The sequence below is a fragment of the Dendrobates tinctorius genome, unplaced genomic scaffold, assembly GCF_039654945.1.
Source record: "Dendrobates tinctorius isolate UK_male_01 unplaced genomic scaffold, ASM3965494v1 ptg000060l, whole genome shotgun sequence".
Lineage (NCBI taxonomy): Eukaryota > Metazoa > Chordata > Amphibia > Anura > Dendrobatidae > Dendrobates > Dendrobates tinctorius.
The window spans coordinates 65,805,205-65,823,937 of NW_027361728.1; positions in this window are offsets into that span (position 1 = coordinate 65,805,205).

An 18,733-nucleotide genomic window follows, 5' to 3' on the forward strand; every position below is an offset into this window, starting at 1 on the left:
AGGCTTGGTCACCACAGGAGAATCAGCAAAGAAACTCCTAGAGAGGGAGTCTGCCTTGACATTCTTAGTTCCAGGAAGAAAAGAGACCACAAAATCAAAACGTGTAAAAAACAAGGCCCACCTAGCCTGTCTAGGGTTCAAGCGTTTAGCCGACTCTAGGTAAATCAAATTCTTGTGGTCAGTGAGGACCACAACTTGATGTTTAGCTCCCTCCAACCAATGTCTCCACTCCTCAAATGCCCATTTCATGGCCAACAGTTCCCGATTCCCCACATCATAGTTACGTTCAGATGGAGAGAACTATCGGGAAAAGAAAGCACAGGGATTCATTTTAGATGTTACAGGATCCTTTTGGGACAAAACAGCTCATGCACCAATCTCAGAAGCATCCACCTCTACCTGGAACGGGAGTGAGACATCAGGTTGCCGCAAAACTGGGGCGGAGGTAAATCTTCGCTTCAGCTCCTGAAAGGAAGCAACAGCCTCCGGAGATCAATTCAACACATCAGCACCCTTCTTAGTCAGATCAGTCCATGGCTTGGCAATACTAGAAAATTTTGCTATAAATTTCCGATAAAAATTAGCAAAACCCAAAAACTTCTGGAGGGCCTTCAAAGAAGTGGGCTGAACCCAATCATAAATGGCCTGTACCTTGGCCGGGTCCATTTCAATAGTTGACGGAGACAAAATAAATCCCAAAAATGAAATCCTCTGTACTCCAAAAAGGCATTTCGATCCTTTGACATACAGGGAATTCTCCCTCAAGTTCCGGAACACAGTCCGAATATGTTCCACATGAGAATCCCAATCCTTGGAGAAGATCAAAATATCATCCAGATAGATAATCAAAAATTTATCGACAAAGTCTCGGAAAATATCGTTCATGAAGCACTGGAAGACAGAAGGGGCATTAGTGAGCCCAAAAGGCATCACCAGGTACTCAAAATGTCCCTCCGGAGTATTAAACGCCATTTTCCATTCATCCCCCTGCTTAATGCGGATAAGGTTATACACCCCCCTGAGGTCAAGCTTGGTAAACCAGCAAGCACCTCTAACTCTGGAGAATAGATCCGAAATCAGGGGTAACGGATACTGATATTTAATAGTAATTTTATTGAGGGCACGATAACCAATACAAGGCCTTAAAGAACCATCCTTTTTGGCCACAAAAAAAACCCCGGCACATAAGGGTGAAGAGGATGGTCTAATATGACCCTTCTCCAACGCCTCCTTAATATAGGACCGCATAGCCTCATGCTCGGGTACAGATAAATTGAAGAGCCGACCCTTGGGAAATTTACACCCCGGGCTTAGTTCAATTGCACAGTCATAACTCCTATGAGGAGGCAAGGACGCAGACTCATTCTCACTAAATACATCATAAAAGTCCGCCAAATAGTCAGGAACATCATGCGACTGAGGAGAGGTGGAAAAAACCGGAGCCTCACTAAAGGCACACCCCAACTCACCACAGACACAGACTTCCAATCCAAAACTGGATTATGAATTTGCAACCAGGGAAACCCCAGAACAACGGCATCATGCAGACCATGCAACACCAAAAATCTGCAATTTTCTTGATGGTCTGGGGCGACCCGCATGACCACCTGGGTCCAAAACTGAGGTTTATTTTTAGCCAAAGGAGTAGCATCAATCCCCACCAAAGGGATAGGCGTCTGCAGAGGTGTCATCGGAAATCCATAACGTTTAGCAAAATCCAAGTACATTAGGTTTAGCGCTGCTCCCGAATCCACAAAAGCCTTGGCGAAAAATGTGGACAGGGAGCAGATCAGAGTAATTGCCAGAAGAAACTTAGGTTGAACACCACCAACAGAAAACGTGTGTCCAAAGCGTTTCTCTCGTTTAGGACAAACAGAAATAATATGCGAGGCATCTCCACAAAAAAACACAGCTTATTACGCCTTCTGAACTCCTGACGTTGCGCCTTAGACAAAACTCTATCACATTGCATAGGTTCAGACGTCTGTTCAACCGGTGGCAACACCTCTCGTGCAATCCTGCGTTCACGTAAACGCCGATCAACCTGAATGGCTAATGACATAGAATCGCCCAGACCAGAGGGAACAGGAAATCCCACCATAGTATCTTTTACGACTTCTGACAAACCCTTCCGAAAGAGAGCAGCCAAGGCATTATCATTCCAGGTAGTAAGGACCGCCCACTTTAGGAACTTTTGACAGTACAACTCTGCAGAATCTCGACCCTGGTTTAATGCCAACAGGGTCTTTTCAGCCTGATCAATAGCATTAGGTTCGTCATACAACAACCCCAAAGCTTGAAAGAATGCGTTCACATTCGTCAGAATAGGATCATCTGGGTTCAAAGAAAACGCCCAATCCTGGGGATCGCCACGCAGCAAAGAGATGACAATTTTAACCTGCTGCGCGGAGCTCCCTGACGAGTTAGGCAAATTACAATTCAATTATTTTTGAAACTCAAAATTTAGATCGATCCCCACAAAAATACATCAGGTGTAGGGATCTTTGGTTCAACAGCATGCGAACGAGCAAGGTAGGCGGAAATTCCCCGCACTTCCGCAGCGAGCTGCTCCACACGATCAGACAACTGCTTTATCTCCATTGAGAGAAAAAAAAAAAAATTCCCCCAACGGCCTCAGAGATATAGAGGAAAGAATATACACACACCGTTTTTTTTACACAATTCTTTCCTGCTATTGAGTACCCTAGGATCTACGGTATGGCGGGTGATTCTGTTATGATGGAGTCACCGTAGGAGGCAAAAACAGAAATGCTAGCTAAGGCCAGAAAACCAGAGCAGTTGGCAGCTATCGGATTGCAGACCCCTGATCCTATCACAACAACTAACAGTAGCCGTGGAGGGTTACTACGATGCCCTAGACCCCTCGATCACAGCCGGAGAAATAAATAGGCCTACAGAAAGATAGGGGAAATCTAAACTGCCCCAGAGCAGACCCCAAAGCAAAAGGCAGCCCCCAACATATAATAATGGTGAAGCAAGATGAAAACACTAACACAGACAGAAAGATAGACTGAGCAAAGACGGGGCCCAAACTACCTAGATAGGAAAGGACAGGAAGGCTGCTGTCTGCAATCCATGAAAAACCCTATGAAAATAAGAGCCAACAGACTGACAGTGAAAAAGGCCCTGAAGACGCTAGGCTTCAAAAAAGCTATGTCAGTACTCAGGAATATTCTGAAGACAGAGCAACAGGCAAAAGGAGATTCAGCTCACCCCAGCAGGGAATGGCAGAATCCAGAAAAGCAAGGAAAACAAAAACAAAACATAAATGCAAACAGGCAAAGCAGAAAACTTAGCTTTAGGGAAGCAGGAATCAGACTGGTGTCCTAGAAGTCCACAGAGAAATCACCAGCAGGGCAGAAGGGCGTCGGCAGCCTTATATCCAGTCAGTGACTCCACTCAGCCAGTCATCCTCATTAGTCTCAGGTGCCTGATAATCAGGCTCATTACCTTCCTTTACCAGAATAGGGAGTTCACCAGACCTCAGTGACGAAGGGGAAAATGAACTCACAACAGAACGACACAGAAGGAGCAGGAGTTCGTGGGAGCGACTGAGAGCCAGAGCGATTCACCAGAGTCAGAAAGGAGGCCAGAGACAGGAGGGATACTTTCCCTGGACATCAGTGGGATGGCGCCGAGATGACCGTCCAAGAACCGCTGCCCCAACGACCAGCGGTGGCCGCCGCCTTCTTCCTGCCCGCGGTCATTCGCGGCCATTGCCATCCCGCTCCAGCCCACAGCCACTGCGGCCCCAGTTCAACCCGCAGCCGCCTCCCCTCAGCCCGTGGCTGCAGCCTACCCGCGGCCGCTGCTGTCTCGCTCCAGCTCGTGGCTGTGGCCTGTTCCCCGCCACCTGCAGCCGCCCTGTTATCACCAGTGGCCATGGCAAGTACAGTACCGCCAGCGGCCACCACTGTCCCGCTCCGGTCCACAGCAGGGGCCGGGCCTCTGCTGACCGCGGACTCCCCATCGCAACCGTTAGCTGCACAGTTGGCCTGTCATTCACCACCATACATCGCTGCCGCTTGCCCCAGGCCAGGGGCTGCGGTCCAACCGTCCAAGGACTACGCCGGAGCCTGTGGTGCTCCAGTGTCATCAGCGCGCCTGAGTGCGCAAATTCTTTGTCATTGCCTCAGCAACTGGGCCCAGCAACTACTACGCCGAAAGACCACCAACCCGAATGGCGAGGGATGTCTGGACGGCTAAGTTGACTTTATAATTAATGACCCGTAGTCAGCCATACTGTAGCCCTATAGTGACCGGCTGTTGCCGGAAGCAGTCGTGTTCTACGTTTGTGTGTGCTTGAATAGAACCCCCTGCGAGGGCAACCCGTGTTACCCCTTTTGGTGATCAGGCCGGGACTGAGGAAAGTTCTCTCTGGTCTTATAAATGTTAATATAGAAAGCACCTAACTGTCTAGCGACTCGTCACTGCATCCTGCGTACCTGCAATCTCCACACTACCTCCATATGATGTCCCATCCTGCCCCATCTGTCCTGAGATCCTGCCCCATCTGTCCCATGATCCTGCCCCATCTGTTCCGTAATCCTACCCCATCTGTCCCGTGATCCTGCCCCAACTGTCTCCATTGTTTCCATCCTGCCAATGATCCTGCACCATGTGTCTCCATCCTGCCCCATCTGTCTCCATGCTGCCCCATCTGTCTCCATCCTATCCCCTGTGTCTCCATCCTGCCCCCTGAGTCTAAATTCTGCTCCACATCTCCATTCTGCACCATATCTCCATCAAGCCCCATATTCCTGCCCCATCTGTCTCCATCCTGCCCCCTGTGTCTCCCATCCTGCCCCCTGTGTCTCCATCCTGCCTCCTGTCTCCATTCTGCACCATGTCTCCATTCTGCATCATGTCTCCATCCTACCCCATATTCCTGCCCACTGTGTCTCCCATCCTGCCCCCGTGTCTCCCATCCTTCCCCACGTCTCCCATCCTGCCCCCATGTCTCCCATCCTGTCCCCGTGTATCCCATCCTGCCCCATGTCTCCCATCTTGCCCCCGTGTCTCCCATTCTGCCCCTCTGTCTCCCATCCTGCCCCCATGTTTCCCATCCTGCCCTGTGTCTTCCATCCTGCCCCTGTGTCTCCCATCCTGCCCCATGTCGCTCATCCTGCCTCATCTGTCTCCATGCTGCCTCCATGTCTTTCTCTTTACCTGGCCGAGCTCCTGCGGTGATGTTCCCTCCATGCAGTTCAAGCGCACACTCGCGGCGAATGACAATCATGTCATACACCGGCAACGTGTGGGCTGACGTCAGCTGCCAGCCTCCGATTGGCTGGAGGCTTTAAATTATTGTCGTGAAGGCCCGCACGGCAATAGAGTTTAACTGAACATGCATCTCGGTTCAGTTACTGCACCGGCAGAAGCCTGCCGCTGGGGCCCGATGAGTAGAAGAGATGTAATGGCTGTAATGGCCTGATGGCGGCCTGCTAATATTCTCTTCAACCAACAGGGTGTATATCACAGAACTTCTTTGCATCAGAAGAGAAAAAGCAAACACTCACAGAGAACTTCTGAGGTGTATACCCAGTTGGTAGACGGGAGAAAACCAGAGAAAAATATGGACGAGTGCTATGCGATAAAAAATCACATAGCATTCGGACCAATGTTAATCTATGGGGTAGCTACCATCATGCGATTTTTTTTCTCGCCCCTATTATTATCGTGCGGAGGAAATCGTAGCATGCTGCGATTTGCACCGTATTACGGCCGAGACTCGCCAATGCAAGTCTACGAGAGCGAGAAAAAAAAACAGATTACACCTATGGACCATGCGCGTGACTTTCAAGAAAAACGCACCAGTGTCCTTTAGAAAAGCTGGCACTTCAGTGCTCTATATTGTAAAATCACACTGACAGGTTAAAATAGAATAGATAGAATGATTATTTCATTAAAAATGATAGTTTAAATGAAATAAATAAACATACATTTTTCCCATCTTTATTTCACTCCCAATCCAATCAAAGCCATCATTCTCCTGTAAAAAATCCCAAATAAAAAAGCAACAATATCCCATACCTCTCCGCCATACAGTCAAGTCCCACGCTGCAATCCATCTGAAGGAGTTAGTTTACAACCGGGAGCGGTGCTAATGCCACCGGCCCGGCTGTAAACCACATTTCACCGTGGGTCAGGCGGGGAGTCTGCGCAGCCTCAGTGACTCCCGCTTACAGATTTGCTTTTTCTGGAGTGGCTGGAGGCAGACTTTTTAGCCGGGGGGGGGGCGGGCAAAAACAATGGTCCCTCTCTATGCTATTCATTTTTGCCCTCAGTCAGTGGCTTTCCCTCTCTGGCGGAGAAAATTGCGCAGGAGCCCACGCAAGTTTTTTCCGTGAATTAATCCTTTAATTTAACACCTACATCTCAAAAATTTTACACACATACACTGATAACATTATTAGTGAGGGACATATATAAATCTAAAGGATATGCAATGGTTTACTTTATGTAAACCATGTCTTATATCCTGTCGGGTTCTGTAATGATTTTACAGAAGCCGACAATTTAATTATCGGCTATTCTGCTATATACCCCTGTATATAATATAAATATATATATATGTGTCTCAGTGACATATATATATATATATATATATATAGACTGTATATATGTTTTCGCAAATATTTGAGTCCATGGATCCATTACATGTCGATTTTGCAAGCCGGCGAGAAAATCTCACCGTCCAGATGCCATATGGCTATGACATGGATGCTTAGATGCGATAAAATCGCATCCTCGCCTTCCAAATGCATGACATATGGATAACTGTTCAGGGAACATTTCTGCGATTCTCGTCCATGGAAAACGGACCATATTTTCATACGTTAAGTGTGACTCAAGCCTTATCAGGATTATGAGGGGGAGATAATTTTGAACTGAAAGAAAAAATCAGCTCCAGACTAAGTGGAGCAGAAGCAAATGAGGAAGTACTCAGTTTAAATAAATAAATTTCCAGTGACAGGTCCTCCTTCTGTGGGATATCCAGCAGAGGCAGAATTTCACAAGCAGGGGGATTGGGTATTGCCATCTGAATCTGAAAAAATGTGAACTAAATGGCCTAAACATGCAACATGATATCTTGAAAGTTTTGTCCAAGGTTTTATGTTTTAGACCCAAATATTTACTATGAAATGTTCCCCGCGGTCAATAATTGTATTTGGTCCACCACTTTTTAGTTTGAAAGAAGTGTTTCATGGCGACCCAATGTCTTAATTTAAAGGAAGAGGGGTGGTTGTGTAAGGGGGACGACCGGACCGCGGGTACCTGCATGCCTGGTCCGGAACTGAAGAGGCTGCATCCCCTGTTCCCGGGGGAAAGCTTGAGTGAGGCGGACCTTTCCCTGTTGCCTGGGGGAAGCCCTAGCAAGGCGGAACTTCCTACTGTCAGAGGGGGTGGAGAAAGAGAAAGAAAAAGCGCGCAGGGAAGAGCAGTTTGGCACAAATGGAGGACAGCGTGCAGTCAGTTGAGCAGTGCTCTCCACTCCCTGTCCCTACACAGAGTACCGGCACTGCGGCAGGCCATGCTGCAGCAGACCAGAAGGACAGGGTCTGCTGTGCTGAAGGAAGCAGTGTGCCTAGCAGTGATCAAAAGAGAGGGACCACATATACACAGAGCAGAGCTGTGCACACCGAGCAGAGCTGAGCCAGCCATGCAGCAGCCAGAGAGAGCAGGGCTCCGTGCTGGGAGCATCAGCATCGTGTAGGCCAGCATCCACCATCTCCCGCTGCCAACAGCGGGGACCAGAGAGAGAGAGACATGCAGTGTGTGTCCGGTGACCACCATAAAGCCAGGTGCCAGTCACTTCAGGATTGTGAGTACCGCGCACGTGCCACCTGAAAGAGACCGGGTGCGTGACCGTTATCTACACCCTGAAATTGCCAGCTAATAATTGCCCTGAGACTTGTGACCTGACTTTATCAGTGATTATAGTTGCAGAGCCATGTTAGTACCTTTGTCAGCTACTGCAGCATATGGATTAGGGGTAGTGGAAGGTACCAGAAACCGACAACTGTCCCCAGAAGACGGGGTATTGTTGTTTACTGAACCCCATAGAAAAGGACTCCAAGTCAGCCGTTGTTGGCACTATTCACTTCATGGACTAAGGAATGAGTGACTTTCATCGGAACTGCCATGATCTGTACCGTTGTTCTTCAACTCACCATATCCTTTTGCTATTTATACTGTTAATCCCTTGTTTAACCCTTTACCTCCCTGCGTGGAGTATTCCCCTGTAAATAAACCTGTTAACCCTTACTCTGCCTACTGTCCGTTACTGCATCCTGTGTTCTTGCTGTAGCTTACAGTTGCAAGCAATTAAAACATAATTACACGATCAAACTGTTCGCATATTGTAACTTTTTTTTAGCTTTTAAACGTTCACATAGCCTTTATACCATTGTAATGACTGCCATAATCTAAGAGCTAGGTTACTTTTTCCCACGGTCATGTGTTCATAAAAACACTAGATGGCACTCTGTCTCAATATTCCTGTATTTTACAAACCTGTGGCATTGAGCTGCAAACGAATCACAATATGATATGGCGAACTGTCGCTGTTTTTTGTTCCTGGCTTCTCATCTTTCCATAGGATGGAGGATAAAAATAGGTCACAATAGAACTTATTGAATTTGTACAATTTAAAGGGTTGATGTAAATACTTTCATACACAAAAATGACAAAATTATACTTGCAAGTACACAAAAATGTCTCAGGTCTAGTAACCACTGAGTCTGTTCTCCAAAACCTATGATGCAGGATTCCTGCAGGAACCATGCAGGTTTTTAGTGAGAGGAATGATTGCTCAAACCAAATCACTAATGTTCTAGGATTATCCCACCGCTGCCACCAATATGTGAGGAACGCAAGCAGGAGGCACGCTGTTGCCACCAAATTGTGACGAACGGCGCGGCTGTCGCCACCAATAGGTCACGATCCCACCACCGACACGGGTTTGTCAGCGGACGGAGGGACGTGACGCATTGCTGGCACACGGCTATCACAGGCACAGTGGGGGCTTATCTTCGTTATCCCACCACCGGCACCACGTGACAAAAATGCAGCAAGCTAATCTTGCTCTAACAATTTACCGCAGGGGGGTATTTTGGATGCCCCACCACTGCTAACAACCTTCCAAGAACTGCGGGGATTTATGTATATCCCACTTTCTCAGTTCCACTTTGGAACTCACAGCTCTCCGGCGCCCCCCTTACCCTCAGGTCAGTCAGGGAACTGCACCTAGGATAATTAGTCGCCGGACGGGCTGCTTGTTGTGCACGGGCCACTAGACTACTGCAGTAAGGGAATTATCAATGCTGTGGCTGCAGCCCCTCATTCAGCATGCAAGACCCGTCTGTATTGCCAGCTAGCCTAGCCAGCTGTGCACACCATACTGCCACCAACCACGCTTTACTTAATTAAAGAGTTAATTAAGAGGGTCCGTGACAAACCCCAAATTAGTAGCGATTATCTAAAAAAGGCGCATAGTTCATTTCTTAGAGCATGGAGTCAAACTGATAATTTTACGATTTATTCCCCAAAGTGATTACAAATGCAAAAGTTGTAATAAATTGAGACATTACATATGTACAAATACAGATATAAAACAAAGTGGATGAAAGAACAGAAAGTAACACTCACATGTGCGTAGTTGGTATTAGACAGACCATGTGGCTGGGGGAAGGGCGCTTAACCAAACGTCCCCACTCATCGGCACATCTCTCTGGCAGGAGGACTCCAGCTGAACTGACTGGAATTTGGTAGGGAATACCTACAGCCTAGGGTCTGTGACCTCACGAATTGGGCGGTCTGGAGAGGTCCAACCTCCCTCTCTCCAAGTTAACTATATCTAAATGAGTAAAGCCCGTACCAACACACATAGGGCATCATTGTTTGTGATTTACCAAATAGAATCCGAAGACACCAAGCATGCCATAATTAAGACCCTCCATTTGGGAGCAATCCATATCTTAGGTTCTGGCGGTGATAGAACTTTGCAAGAGCTACAGTAGGGAAGCCGGGTCCGCGCAGATCACAGAAATGTCCGTTTCATTTTTCTGTCGTGACCGGAGCCTGCGCTAGGCTTCTTTTAATATCTCTCATTCATATGCTTGCCCCGCATATTTCAAACAAAGACATTCTTTTTCACTCAGCTTAATTAACATCCCTTGCAGGGGGAGGGGAGGGAAGAATTCCTCAGTGTGAGTTCAGATTTCACAGAGTTGCAAACAGGGGGACACTGGTCTGAGTGATACCTTTATTGGCTAACCAGGAACAATATATTTGCAAGCTTTCAGAGCATAAAGGCTCCTTCTTCAGTCAAGTTTACAAATGAATTGATAAGACAAGAGCTGTTATGATTGAGTCACCGTAGGAGGCAGACACAAAAATAGAAGCTACGTCCAGAAAACCAGAGAAGTTGGCAACCATCAGACTGCAGACCCCTGAACCCATCAACACAACCAGCAGTAGCCGTGGGGGGTTCCTACGATGCCCTAGACCCCTCGATCACAGCCGGAGCGCTAAATAGCCTAAAGATAGAAAAGGAAATCTAAACTGCCCCAGAGCAGACCCCAAAGTAAAAGGCAGCCCCCAACATATAATGACGGTGAAGCAAGATGAAAAAACACTCACACAGATAGAAAGATAGGCTGAGCAAACGATGGGGCCCAAGCTAGCTAAACAGAACAGGAAAGGAAGGTTGCTGTCTGCAATCTGCCAAAACCCTATCAAAGACATAAGCCAACAAGCTGATATGAAAAAGACCCTGAAGCAGCTAGGCTTCAAAAACTAAATCAGCACTCAGGTATTTTCAGAAGACAGAGTTAAAGGAATTCAGCACACCCCAGCAGGGAATGGCAGAAATCCAGAAAAACAAAGCAAAACAAAGTCTAAGCACAAATGCAAAAAGCCGAGCAGAAAACTTAGCTTTAGAGGAGCAGGAATTCAGACTGGTCTCCAAGGATCCCACAGAGAAATCACCCGCAGGGCAGAAGGGCATCGGCAGCCTTATATCCAGTCAGTAACTCCACTCAGCCAGTCATCATCATCATGCAAAAACATAAGCCGCGGAGACACCATCACATGTTTCTCAACGCAAGCAATGACTAGCCAGGTCTTTCACCTACATATTTCCCATAAGGGATGGGGGCAGTGCTCTAGAATCACTGCGTTGAGAAACACGTGATGGTGTCTCCGCAGTGTCGGATGTTGATCTCCATGAGGTCAATCATCCTCCCTTTTTCATAGTCATCATCATCAGACTCAGGTGTTTGATAATCAGGCTCACTACCTTTCTTTACCAGAAGAGGGAGTTCCTCGGGCCTCAGTAGTGAAGGGGAAAATGAACTCACAACAGTACCTCCCCCTTGAGGAGGGGTCACCGAACCCTCAACCACGCCACCAGGGCGATCAGGGTGAGCCCGATGAAAGGCACGCACCAATCTTTTGGCATGAATATCAGAGACAGAGACCCAGGAATTATCCTCCTGACCATAACCCTTCCACTTAACCAAATACTGGAGTCTCCGTCTAGCCAGACGGGAATCCAGTACTTTCTCTACCTCATATTCCATGTTACCTTCAACCAATACAGGGTCTGGAGGTGCCACCCCCGGAACAACAGGTTCAACAAACCTCTTCAACAAAGATTTATGGAACACATTATGGATTTTAAATGTGACAGGAAGAGCCAAACGAAAAGAGACCGGATTAATAATCTCCAAAATCTTGTAAGGTCCAATAAATCTAGGCTTAAACTTAGGAGAAGCCACCTTCATAGCAATATTTTTTGATGATAACCACACCATATCACCAACCTTAAACTGGGGACCAATGGTCCTATGTCGGTTGGAAAACCGCTGGGCCTTTTCCTGGGAGAGAGATAACTTATCCACCACTTGGTCCCAGATCTGGTGCATTCTCTCCACCACAGTGTCAACACCTGGGCAGGCAGAGGGCTCCACCTGCCCTGAAGAAAATCGAGGATGAAACCCAAAGTTTCAAAAAAAAAAGGTGACATCAAAGTGGCAGAACTAGCTCTATTATTTAAAGCAAATTCGGCCAAGGGCAAAAATGAAACCCAATCATTCTGATCAGCAGAAATAAAACATCTCAAATATGACTCCAAGGTCTGGTTTGTTCTCTCTGTCTGCCCATTGGTCTGAGGGTGAAAAGCAGAGGAGAAGGACAACTGAATTCCCAGCTTGGAACAGAAAGTTCTCCAAAATCTAGACACAAACTGGACTCCTCTGTCAGATACAATGTTCTCAGGAATCCCGTGCAAGCGAACCACCTGTTGTAAAAACAGGGGCACCAACTCAGAGGAAGACGGCAACTTAGGGAGTGGTACAAGATGAACCATCTTAGAGAACCTATCACAAATCACCCAAATAACAGTCATCCTTTGAGAGACAGGCATATCAGAGATGAAATCCATTGAAATATGGGTCCATGGCCTCTTTGGGACAGGCAAAGGCATCAACAACCCACTAGAGCGAGAACACGATTTAGACCGGGAGCACGTCCCACAGGACTGCACAAAATTTCTGACATCACGAGACAAGGAGGGCCACCAAAAAGACCGACTCACCAGATCTCTAGTACCAAAAATACCTGGATGACCAGCCAAAGCAGAGCAATGAACTTCAGACACCACTCTCTTCTTCCACTGGTCAGGAACATACAACTTTCAACTGGGACAATGCTCAGGTTTGTCCTCCTGGAACTCTTCCAGAGCACGTCTCAAATCGGGTGAGATGGCAGAAAGAACTACCCCTTTGCCTAAGATAGAAGCAGGCTTGGTCACCACTGGAGAATCAGCAAAGAAGCTTCTAGAGAGGGCGTCTGCCTTGACATTCTTAGTTCCAGGAAGAAAAGAGACCACAAAATCAAAACGTGTAAAAAACAAGGCCCACCTAGCCTGTCTAGGGTTCAAGCGCTTAGCCGACTCTAGGTAAATCAAATTCTTGTGGTCAGTGAGGACCACGACTTGATGCTTAGCTCCCTCCAACCAATGTCTCCACTCCTCAAATGCCCATTTCATGGCCAACAGTTCCCGATTCCCCACATCATAGTTACGCTCAGATGGAGAGAACTTTCGGGAAAAGAAAGCACAGGGATTCATTTTAGATGTTACAGGATCCTTTTGGGACAAAACAGTTCCTGCACCAATCTCAGAAGCATCCACCTCTACCTGGAATGGAAGTGAGACATCAGGTTGCCGCAAAACTGGGGCGGAGGTGAATCTTCGCTTCAGCTCCTGAATGGAAGAAACAGCCTCCGGAGACCAATTTAACACATCAGCATTCAGCACCCTTCTTAGTCAAATCAGTCAATGGCTTGGCAATACTAGAAAATTTTGCTATAAATTTCCGATAAAAATTAGCAAAACCCAAAAGCTTCTGGAGGGCCTTCAAAGAAGTGGGCTGAACCCAATCGTAAAAGGCCTGTACCTTGGCCGGGTCCATTTCAATAGTTGACGGGGACAAAATAAATCCCAAAAAAGAAATCCTCTGTACTCCAAAAAGGCATTTAGATCCTTTGACATACTGGGAATTCTCCCTCAAGATCCGGAACACAGTCCGAATATGTTCCACATGAGAATCCCAATCCTTGGAGAAGATCAAAATATCATCCAGATAGATAATCAAAAATTTATCGACAAAATCTCGGAAAATATCGTTCATGAAGCACTGGAAGACAGAAGGGGCATTAGTGAGCCCAAAAGGCATCACCAGGTACTCAAAATGTCCCTCGGAGTATTAAACGCCGTCTTCCATTCATCCCCATGCTTAATGTGAATAAGATTATACGCCCCCCTGAGGTCAAGCTTGGTAAACCAGCAAGCACCTTTAACTCTGGAGAATAGATCAGAAATCAGGGGTAACGGATACTGATATTTAACAGGAATTTTGTTGAGGGCACGATAATCAATACAAGGTCTTAATGATCCATCCTTTTTGGCTACAAAAAAAAACCCGGCACCTAAGGGTGACGAGCATGGTCTAATATGACCCTTCTCCAACGCCTCCTTAATATAGGATCGCATAGCCTCATGCTCGGGTACAGATAAATTGAAGAGCCGACCCTTGGGAAATTTACACCCCGGGCTCAGTTCAATTGCACAGTCATAACTCCTATGAGGAGGCAGAGACGCAGACTCATTCTCACTAAATACATAATAAAAGTCCGCCAAATAATCAGGAACATCATGCGACTGATGAGAGGTGGAAAACACCGGAGCCTCACTAAAGGCACACCGACAACCCCAACTCACCACAGACACAGATTTCCAATCCAAAACTGGATTATGAATTTGTAACCAGGGAAACCCCAGAACAATAGTATCATGCAGGTTATGCAACACCAAAAATCTGCAATTTTCTTGATGGTCTGGGGCGACCCGCATTACCACCTGGGTCCAAAACTGAGGTTTATTTTTAGCCAAAGGAGTAGCATCAATCCCCCTTAAAGGGATAGGCGTCTGCAGAGGTGTCATCGGAAATCCACAACGTTTAGCAAAATCCAAGTCCATTAGGTTTAGGGCTGCTCCCGAATCCACAAAAGCCTTGGCGGAAAATGTGGACAGGGAGCAGATCAGAGTAATAGCCAGAAGAAACTTAGGTTGAACACCACCAACAGAAAACGTGTGTGCAAAGCGTTTCTCTCATTTAGGACAGACAGAAATAATATGCGAGGCATCTCCACAGAAAAAACACAACTTATTACGCCTTCTGAACTCCTGACGCTGCTCTCTGGAAAAAACTCTATCACATTGCATAGGTTCAGACATTTGTTCAACAGGTGGCAACACCTCTCGTGCAGCTTTGCGTTCGTGCAAACGCCGATCAACCTGAATGGCTAATGACATAGAATTGTCAAGACCAGAGGGAACAGGAAATCCCACCATAGTATCTTTTACGGCTTCTGACAACCCCTTCCGAAAGAGAGCAGCCAAGGCATTATCATTCCAGGTAGTAAGTACTGCCCACTTTCGGAATTTTTGACAGTACAATTCTGCAGAATCACGACCCTGGTTCAATGCCAGCAGGGTCTTTTCAGCCTGATCAATGGCATTAGGTTCGTCATACAACAACCCCAAGCCCTGAAAAAATGCTTTCACATTAGTCAGAATAGGATCATCTGGTTTCAAAGAAAACGCCCAATCCTGGGGATCGCCACGCAGCAAAGAGATGACAATTTTAACCTGCTGCGCGGAGCTCCCTGACGAGTTAGGCTTCAAGGCAAAAAATAATTTACAATTATTTTTGAAATTCAAAAATTTAGACCGATCCCCAAAAAATACATCAGGTGTAGGAATCTTTGGTCCAGCAGCATGTGAATGAGCAAGGTAGGCGGAAATTCCCCGCACTTCCGCAGCGAGCTGCTCCACACGATCAGACAATTGCTTTATCTCCATTGAGAGAAAAAAATATTCCCCCTACGGCCTCAGATATATAGAGGAAAAAATATACACACTTTTTTTTTTTTTTTTATACAGTTCTTTCCTGCTATTGAGTACCCTAGGATCTGCGGTATGACGTGTGATTCTGTTATGATTGAGTCACCGTAGGAGGCAAAAATAGAAGCTACGTCCAGAAAACCAGAGAAGTTGGCAACTTTCAGATTGCAGACCCCTGAACCTATCAACACAACTAGCAGTAGCCGTGGGGGGTTCCTACAATGCCCTAGACCCCTCAATCACAGCCGGAGCGCTAAATAGCCTAAAGACAGAAAATGAAATCTAAACTGCCCCAGAGCAGACCCCAAAGTAAAAGGCAGCCCCCAACATATAATGACAGTGAAGCAAGATGAAAAAACACTCACACAGATAGAAAGATAGGCTGAGCAAACGATGGGGCCCAAGCTAGCTAAACAGAACAGGAAAGGAAGGTTGCTGTCTGCAATCTGCCAAAACCCTATCAAAGACATAAGCCAACAAGCTGATATGAAAAAGACCCTGAAGCAGCTAGGCTTCAAAAACTAAATCAGCACTCAGGTATTTTCAGAAGACAGAGCTAAAGGAATTCAGCACACCCCAGCAGGGAATGGCAGAAATCCAGAAAAACAAAGCAAAACAAAGTCTAAGCACAAATGCAAAAAGCCGAGCAGAAAACTTAGCTTTAGAGGAGCAGGAATTCAGACTGGTCTCCAAGGATCCCACAGAGAAATCACCCGCAGGGCAGAAGGGCGTCGGCAGCCTTATATCCAGTCAGTAACTCCACTCAGCCAGTCATCATCATCAGACTCAGGTGTTTGATAATCAGGCTCACTACCTTTCTTCACCAGAAGAGGGAGTTCCTCGGGCCTCAGCAGTGAAGGGGAAAATGAACTCACAACAGGCATGCAAGTGATTGGCTTGCTTTGTGTGGCGTCACAGGAAATATAAAAGGGCGTGCACGCCAACCGCCATCTTACTTCTGCTGATCTCAGAATAGGGAGAGCTGCTGCTGATTCTGTAGGGAGAGCGTTTGGCAGGGAAGAAGATACAAAAAACTGCTTCTGCTGCTAGCGATTTTGCCTGTACAACACACCAGTTAGTGTGCAGTGTAAGGGGAGGCTATATTTTGGTGCATTCAGCTCTGTTGCTTATTAGGCTGCCTTATAAGGCTCCCTGATAGCTGCATTGCTGTTTTCACACTGCTGTGCAAACTGCTTTTTTAAAAGCAAAAATACTTTTCATCCTCTTTTTTGCCCAGTTACCAAGCGTTCATTTTTCCACACTTTTGTGTGCAGCAGTCCTGCTTATTAGGCTGCCTGCTGCCATACTTGGGACTGAGAGCATCATTGTCAGATTGCTAAAATCTCTAGGGAAATTCAAATTCTCCCCAGTCCTATATAGACATTTTATTCACCATCCAATTTCAGCCTCTTATATTGAGGTGTAATCTACACTGGGCCTGAGATATTAGTTCAGTGTCCTCAAGTCTGTAGGGAGATTCAAATTCTCCCCAGTCCTATATAGACATTTTATACACCATCCAATTTCAGCCTGTTATATTGAGGTGTAATCTACACTGGGCCTGAGACAATAGTTCAGGGTCCTCAAGTCTGTAGGGAGATTCAAATTCTCCCCAGTCCTATATAGACATTTTATACACCATCCAATTTCAGCCTGTTATATTGAGGTGTAATCTACACTGGGCCTGAGATATTAGTTCAGTGTCCTCAAGTCTGTTGGGAGATTCAAATTCTCCCCAGTCCTATATAGACATTTTATACACCATCCAATTTCAGCCTGTTATATTGAGGTGTAATCTACACTGGGCCTGAGAAAATAGTTCAGTGTCCTCAAGTCTGTAGGGAGATTCAAATTCTCCCCAGTCCTATATAGACATTTAATACACCATCCAATTTCAGCCTGTTATATTGAGGTGTAATCTATAATGGTCCTGAGATAATAGTTCAGTGTCCTCAAGTCTGTAGGGAGATTCAAATTCTCCCCAGTACTATATACACCTTGTACCTTGTTTTACAGTACCATATTGCTGGTGGTATTTTGGGTACATTTTCCCAAAAATGAGGAAGTGTGTTGGAAGAGGCCGTGGAAGAGGGCGGGGGTTGCCAGCTGGTTATGATGGTGTTGGTGGTGGTGGTGGATCTGCTGGTAGTGGCAAAAGCACAATAGCACTTAATGCAGGAGGTGTTGAGCCTGCGTCATCATCTGGCTCCACAAGGCCTCGAAGGCTCCCTTTTCTGGGAGTAGGTAAACGGCTTTTAAAGCTGGAGCTTCAGGAACAAGTTTTGGCTTACATTGCTGACACAGCCTCCAGCTCTATCGCCTCCTCTTCTGAACTTTCAAAAAATAAAATCACTGAGTCGTCTTTGGAGGTTCATGGTCAGGAACCACACCTTTCCTTGTGTCCTTCACCCCTACCGAAAGTAAAGGATGCGGCAGGCCACATTACAGATTACTCCATGGAGCTCTTTTCACATACCATGCCTGGGTTATCAAGTCAAATTGTGAATTACCCAGTCCAAGAAGAATCTGACATGGAGTCCACTGATGCACAGCCACTGCTAGATTTATCTGCTGGTACATTCACTCAGAGCACTACATTGTCCTCGCAGTGTACTGAGCCAGAATCTGACCCTGATGAAACTCAGGTGCCCCTTCCCGCATACTATACCACCTTACATGGTGACACAGAGGAAGGAGCACATGACATTGAAGAGGAGGTGATGGATGACCCAGTTGTTGACCCAGATTGGCATCCATTGGGGGAAGAGGGTGCCGCTGCCAATAGCTCCAAAGAGAAGGAGGAGCATCCGCAGCAGGCATCGATATCGCAACATCTGTTATCTGGCAGGCCCGGAGCAGTCCAAAAACGGGTTACAAAAATCAAAAGAGTTGCAGGACAGCTAGGCCAGACGGTCAAATTAGCAGAGCGTGCAAGGCCTCAAAATGTCTTCCATAGTAGGAAGAGTGCAGTGTGGCACTTTTTTGAACAAAATCCTAATGATCAGGCAAAGGTTATCTGTAAGAAGTGTGCAAAGACCTTTAGCCTTGGGAAAAATCTGAGAAATTTGAATACCAGTTGCATGCTTAGACATTTAACAACCATGCACTTGCAAGCGTGGACGGACTATCAAACCTCACGTACCACATGTGCAACTGCTCCCAATGAAGGTAGTCAGCAACGCCACATCGTTTCCCCCACTGTAAGCCCACCGGTTAGCACACCACCAGCAGCAAATGTGG